Source organism: Cryptomeria japonica, chromosome 1 (genome assembly GCF_030272615.1).
Source record: "Cryptomeria japonica chromosome 1, Sugi_1.0, whole genome shotgun sequence".
In the NCBI taxonomy this organism is placed as follows: domain Eukaryota; kingdom Viridiplantae; phylum Streptophyta; class Pinopsida; order Cupressales; family Cupressaceae; genus Cryptomeria; species Cryptomeria japonica.
Window position 1 is genome coordinate 189,312,048 of NC_081405.1, and position 7,781 is coordinate 189,319,828.

At 35.4% G+C, this 7,781-nt stretch overlaps 1 long non-coding RNA gene across 1 annotated transcript; it reads left to right on the forward strand.

Moving 5' to 3' along the window:
- The first annotated feature begins 303 nt into the window (after window positions 1-303).
- On the forward strand, window positions 304-5,315 carry LOC131070113 (uncharacterized). The gene is made up of 2 exons (XR_009112280.2): window positions 304-2,526; window positions 2,617-5,315. It is a non-coding gene; the product is annotated as an uncharacterized LOC131070113 (long non-coding RNA).
- Window positions 5,316-7,781: the final 2,466 nt, after the last annotated feature.

A 7,781-nucleotide genomic window follows, 5' to 3' on the forward strand; every position in this document is an offset into this window, starting at 1 on the left:
ATGTTGTATACAAGCTATTTTCTAAATTAAAATATGATTTTTTTTTAACATAAATTTATTCTATCCCCATAGTAAAATATAAAGATACGATATAGCAAATAAGTATTATTAAAAATTATTAGGATCACTTCTTTGTTCAATAAGTTATACCTGAAAGAAAAATAATGAAAATAGTTTTATAACAAATGATTTTTTAGTATTCAACTATTAAAATTATTCTAAGAAACCTTAATTGTAAATTGACCCATTACTAACCCCTCCTACCTTAAAAATTCAAAATTTATAAGCTAACATGCCCTACAAAAAGTTAGAAGAGAAGATCCCTTGCACCCCCATACCCCCAAAATACGTCCTCAGTGTAGATGCAAGCGTAAACCCTAACTAGGGTTTTGCTCAAATACAATAACCCTGTTGAGGGCAGTGAGAAAATTTAAATACGGTTGCAGGATCCAAAATTTTGTCGTAGGAGCGTGCTCTGATTGTTCGCTAAGGTGCACAGGTTTATAGTCAGATCGTTAACCTAGTTAGAGCGATCTTATTTTCGTATTTGTTTTTTTCCTGCATTTCTATTGAACAATACCAGTTCTATTTGTGGAGTGCTTTTAAAGTTTTAACGCCGTTTCTTTATTTTTCTACCTGTTTGAATTTCCCGTTGTTGTCTGGTTAATTCGATGATAAATTTATTTAAATTTGCCTTTCTTTTCATTACAATGTTTTGCCAATGATGGTTTTAAATATACTTCGAGGTGTACAATGAGAACGCTTTTCACTGAGGCAAACATATAGAGTCCAGATTTTTTATCCTTTTTCAGTGTTTTTCTTTTGGCAGGATGCTTTATAGGATATGTCTTTGTGAGGTGTTTTGGAAAATCAACCGATATATGTTAGGTTTTGCTTACTCCTGAAAGATTGTTTTTTGTGTTATAATGATTGTTTGTAGTGTTAGTCCTCTTTTCTGAACATTCTTACCGACTGTCATTAGGCCATTATACTGACGGTTGCATCGGCCGTCGACCGAACGTTTGGTCTTAGCTCCGTTCTTGGTTGATCGGCTTTGCAGTTTATATTCTATTAATCTGCGAAGCCAGCAGATTCGGTAAAGATCGGAGTCCAGCTTATCAAATTCTTCACTCTTTAAAGTAGCTGTGTTATAGGGGGGGTTCTGTTTGCTATTTTATTTTCTCGGTTGTTGGGAAATTTTTCTAGCTTCATTCATAAAAATGTCTAAAATTTAAAATTCGAAGATACATACCGTAAGCTTAGGATGTTGTTTTAAGTTAAAAATGTTATTAAGATGCTAGGATACCGGTGATACTCCCGCATGAATGTTGCACTACTCTCTGGGTTCAGAACATTCAGCTCGTTTAATATCAAATACTTAAGTTGTCCTAAAATACAACAATGCGTAACACAAATTTGCACGACTATAGATTAGATTGAAAAAGGACAACAAATTTGAATATGATCTTTAGATTTCTAAAGTTTGAATTTTAAATTTAGATATGTAAAAATGATCCGGAACATATCAATATTTGTGAATTTGAAGTAAGATGATATGCCAATTAAAATTAATTTTTAATTAATTAATGATGAAAATAAACCTAAAATAAATCAAATTTAACGTAAGTATATATTGCTAATAATTTTTTATAAAACAAACAAGATTTTTTAAGAAGAAAATGGGTATACGATATGACCTTCGGTATGTTTAAAATTCCAAATTTGTAAGCAGCAAGCGCTAGGAAAAGCTGGAAAAGAATTTCCCCTTGCAGAGACCAGGGCCTTGCTTATCCGCTTCTTTTACCCATGCCCCCAATATATGTCCTCAGTCTCGATGCAAGCCAAAACCCTATCTAGGTTTCCACTCAAATACCATAATCCTGTTAAGGGGAGCGAGAGAATTTAAATAGCCTCGCAGGATCAAACATGTATGGCGGGATAGTGTTCGCTTAAGTGTGTGGATTTATATTCAGATCGTTAATCTATTTAGAGCTTGTCATATTTCGTTTTTGTTGAGCATTTTTTTTTGCTGCATTCCTATTCTACCATATAAGTTGTCTTTGTGGAGTGCTTTTAAAGTTTTAATGCCGATACTTGATGTGTCTACACGTTTGTAATCCCTTCTTGTGAGTTTGTCTCTTTTCTAAAAATGGAATGCCAATGATGGTTTTAAATATACTTCGAGGTGTACAATGAGAACGCTTTTCACTGAGGCAATCTTGAGTTCAGAAAATTATTTTTTATTTTCAAAGTGTTTTTCTATTTGCAGAATGCTATATAGGAGGTTTTGAAAAATCAAATGTTTTATTCTAAATCTTGCTTACTCTTGAAAGATTGACTTTTTGTGTTTTAAAGATTGATCATGGTGTTGGTCCATCTACTGATATGGTTGCATCGACCGTCAAACATGTGGTCTTAGTTCTGTTCTTGGTTCATTGGGTTTACAGTTTACGTTCTATTGATATAGCAACAGATTCAGCAGGATTGAAGCCCAGCGCATCAAATCCTTCGTTGTTTAAGCCTAAGGTATCGAATAGAGGGGTTCTTAAAATGTTTCAATGGATGTTAGCTAATTTATTATCTTTCTAACACGATTGGGGAATTTAAAAACTGTAGGTGAATGATCTTTACAGCAAAATCTTCTCCTAGGCTGTGGGGGAAATTTAAAATCTAAATAGTCTTGTAATTTGTCGACAAGGTATTTTTCCCTTATTTTTTTGTCAGATTTTATTTTACAGTAATTTTTATTTTATACATAATGCCCTCTTCTTTAAAAAGGGTAGCGCTGAACCGGTTTAATGGGGACTCTTTTTCCGGCCTGACTACTTTATTTATTTATTTTTTTGATTGGTTTGACTACTTTATATTCAAGTTATATCAGTAACCTCTTAGTTCACTACTTTGTTGATTTTACCATTTTTAATCTTTTTTTGCTTTTTGTATCCTTTTTCTTATACAACGAATGAAATAAATTTGTGTGCGATTATTTGCTTGTGGATTCCGGCTGATTTGTTTCATTGTTGTGTAGGAAAAGGGGGAACAAACTTGAAAATTATTATATTATATTAACATCTGAATGAAACACTACATCTGAGATTCACCTCTATCTTTCATACACCATTAAAATCTTTGTCATAACATCTTACACGTGGAGCTGGACTCTGCCGAGAGGATGAGTATAGTTCAGACATTATATAGAAAGCTGGGTGCATAGATTTTTTGAGAGAGATAGACATAAAATAATATATATTTGAATCACCCACAATCCGTGAGAACACTTTAGATGGGACGGTGGCCAGGTTGGAGGAGTCCAGTTGAATCCATGAAAGATCTGCCTTCAATGCTTCTCTTAAATTCTGTGGATATGTTTGTGCAAATGGAGGATACATAACTGACTGTACTGCTGGGGTAGTTGGGATTTCAATCTCCAACATTCTCCCTTAATCACAACTACAAATTCTGACTGCTTTTTTAGTCTCTATAACTGATGCTTTTTTAGTCTCTATAACTGATGCTTTTTTAGTCTCTATAACTGATGCTTTGGCATCAAGAATCTTCAATTTATAGAGAATCAAACCCAAGAAATCCCATGATTCTGTGGGATAGCTCTAACTAGGAGCTCTGGTCTTCTTGTTTTCTCTCAACATTTCCAATTGAGTCACACTGCCGGTGCTCTGGGATCCTAGCTTGGGCTCCACTGACCTCATACATTGCCAACACAAATACAGATTGCTGCAGCATTCAACCATGTTATTTTTTTATCCATTGATAACTTCACCCATATATTAACAACCTTAGATAACTGGTATCCTCCTGATCTTCTATGACCTTAGACAAACTTAACACGTCTCTGTCCATAAAATGATCAAACTTTACCTTTAGGCTTCTCTCCTCACAATTCTATGACCTTAATTTAGAATCATTATAAATCCAAAACACCAACAAAATATACTGTACTTTCTTTACCTTTTTATTCTGGAGTCCAAATTAGCACCTTCTACTGGGTGAATTGCTAATGGGGATCTCCTGCAATCAGTTCACAAGACTACTCATGGCTTCAACAACCTCCTTTTAACTTAGCGGCATCCTTGCCTAGAGATGACGACCTCATTAAACTTTAATTTCATGCAAGTTCTTCACGTCTTGGCCAGCAACATCTGCGATTAATCTGACTCTGGTGACAATGGCTATTGGCTTCAGCCTTTTACCATATGTCCTCTTCAATATGCCTACGATCTCCTCTATGGTGGCTTCAAACTTTTGTGAGAGCTTCAGCTCTTTAAAAAAAAACACTATTACATTAATCTGACTCTTGAGGGCTTCATACAAAGACATTGCAAAGACTGAGCTTCAGCTTAACATACAGAACACAGTTGATTTCAGCTCTTTCATAAACACCTTCAGAGCTTTGGCTCTTTGCAAACATGCTGATACCATTACATTCATGCTTACAACTCCTTACAGTCTATGCCTTTTAATCATCAACACTTATTTTTGGGCAGGCAAGCCTTCTGGCTCGCTGACATCTTCAACAAAGACATCAGCTGCAGCTTCTTTTTGTCCGATACTGCTACAGTAGTCCAAAGTAGCAGCTTCTTTTTGAACAATGACTCCTTTTAACAGAAGCAATTTTTTTTACTCCCAGTTCACATAATTGACATAGCTCTGATACCATTTGTAGGATAAGGGTGAGCAGAATTAAAAGAAATTAAACATTACAAATTTAAAATTATACATCCAAATGAAACGCTACATATGAGCTTCAGCTCTATGTTTCAGACATTACAATCTTCCTCATAACATCTTAAAGCTCTGCGGAGCTGGACTTTGCTGAGAGAGAGTACAAGGTACAGATTCAGAAATTATATAGAGTGCTGGGTCCATAGGTGGAGAGAGAGACAAAGTAATATAATTTTGAATCACTCATGATCCATGAGAGCACTGCAGATGTGGATGGTGGCCGGGTTGGAGGATTTTAATCGAATCCATGAAAGATCGCCTTCAATGCTTCTCTTAAATGCTGCAGAATTGTTTGTGCATACAGAGGATACAGAACTGACTGGAGAGCTGAGGTAGTTGGGATTACAATCTCCAACATGTTGAATGTTTGAAGCTTTTGGTCATGTAAGTTTAGGTCATTTACATATTTCAAAAGCATCAGAAGATATGTTGTGTTTTCAATATTACAAGATATGATATGATTTCAAAAGTTATAGTGAAAATGTGGTAAAGTGCCTCCGATGATTTCTATGGCCACAAGAATACTACTGCATTTTTTTGCGATTTCATTAATCTTATGTATTAAGTTGTCTCGATCTGCCTCTGGCAATAGAATGCTGCTGAATGTGCAAAAATTGACAAATGTATTCTTGTAAGAACATCTTCTCTATTTTTGCCTTTGGGAATGATTTGGCTGCGACATTTTCATATTGCTATGATTTTTGATAAACAATTCACTTTTTGATGGAGAAAGTTAAATCATGCCGTATTTGAAGTATCGTCGTTTAACTCTGCTGCCATGTGAAGATAACTCATTTTAAAATTTGATGCTTATAACATTGAGAGGATGTAAATTGAAAAAATTATATATGAAGGCAGTTTTATTTAGAAGGATGCTTGCCAAATGTTGTCTTCAATTTGTTGGGTGGTATGATTTCTCTGAATTTTTTCTGTGAAATATTTTTTAAGTGTTTATAAAGATGATCCCTCCGAGTAGGCATTTATCAATCCACTTAGTACGTGTACTTATGCAAGTGATTCAAATTTGCAATCCACTCGGTGTTTTAATACCTCCAAGTCGTAATTCTTGGAAAAGGAAGGATAGGTAGGTGCCCCTTGTTTGGGCCTTTTGCCCTCTTATCCCTCTTATCTCTTTCTTGGTTATTTTTAGTACTCCATAAAATGATTTCTCTGAGTAGGCATTTATACCAACGACAAGTTATTTTTCAATTCACTTTGTACTTGTGCATATCAAATCTACAACCCACTCAGTGTTTTAATACCTCTAAACCTTACTAAGTGGGGAAGGAAGGGTGAATGCCCGTTGTTTTGGACCCTTAATCTCTTTCTTGATTTTAAATCTTGTGCTGCAAGCAATCTGCCGAAAGCTTAATACAACCAACGTGGGATAAACTGAAAATAAATGAATCGTGTGCAATATGTTGCATGTAAAGCTTCCAAGGAGGGATTCTATGAAAATCCATTTACGTTTCTGACATTTATGTATTCACTTTGTTCATATTTTTCTCTCAACAAGTCCTTTCGCTGCCATCATATAAACGAAACTAATTGATTAGAGTGTTTTATATAAGACTCAATCTTTTCACATATTATCAGAGTTGTGTATGAGCGTCTATGCATTCTACTACTTGGTGGGGACTAGTGATGTTATGTTGATGGGCTTTGATTCCACCGGTTTAGGCCAAAAAAAAACTGTATTGATGACTTTCTGAGATTCTCTGCATATAACATTTTAGCTAAAGACTGTATAACAGCTACCGAGTAAACTCATATCTTGGAAAAAGTAGTTTGTAGCAGTCTTTTATCATTTCCTCCCAATAATTGGATGCCTGTTACATTAGTGTTCAGCAGCAATGGAATTCCAAATCTACATATAAGGCCTCTAAAATTGACATCTGGTTTTTGCCAAACTTATCTATGGGGGTTTGGAATTCCAAACCTACTTTTAAGACAACTGTCGCCTTTTAAAAGATATTAATAAGAGTGTTTTCCTTCGTAGAATTTAGAAGTGAGGAATTCGACCTGGAACAGTTATTCATCATAGCTGCTGATGACCCGCAGTAATACGACTACATTTGTCGACAATATCCACAGGACTTGATCTGCACTTGACATCAAGCACAAGCTTGAATCTTTTGTTAGGAAAGAAACTAATAAATGATTATTGAAATTTGAATGAAAAGAGTCCGTTGCTTTTTTAATCTTCCTATTTTTAGGAAATGATAACAATGGGAGGACCTGTTGCTCCACAATTACAGATCCTGAAGCTACCTTCACGAGGTCACCACACACATTTTTGGATATATATTTTCTCCAAAATTCCCACAAGACAGTATAAATGATGAGAAAAGGTTTTCTGTAAAGCAATGCTACACATAGATTATCTATGGTCAGAAATGGTGCTTGGAAGTTCAGAAAGCTTGTAGTAAGATCAATTCAACTGTTGGGTGAAATACTTTTTTTTTTGGGTAAGAAAATGGCAGAGCCAGAGTAGTATATTACTTCGAATTTTAATTACATATGAAGCATATTACAGATCCTACATGATCTGTCAAACAATATTATGAAAACAAGTTTGCTTCTTTAAACTGCCCATACAAAATTAACTAGAGTTTTGCAAAAAAAAAATAAAAGTAGTCTAGGAGCTAGATAACATATATGCACATATATGCTCCAGAGTTCGAATAGAGAAACGATAAATAAAAACAAAACCAAGATCATATCTTTAAATTTGGAAGAGCAGTTATGTGGAAGGCTCTCGAGGAGAAGAACTTGGGGATGGCACAGTGGAGCTCCCTTCATTGTCACATTCTCTTCCACGTTCATGACCATCCCTGCCCATGGCCACCACCCTGGCTACTCTATCCATGTCCACTTCAACGACCACGACCACCTCGGCTTGCCAACCTGCTACCAGAAGCTTGCCCATTCTGTCCCTGAGGAATGTTTTCATCATTGAGGTTGGGAGCCTCCTAATTTTCCTGCAAGGGTAGCCATCCATTCAAAACCGAGAAATCCTTGAATTCCTCCTTTCTTTGGGT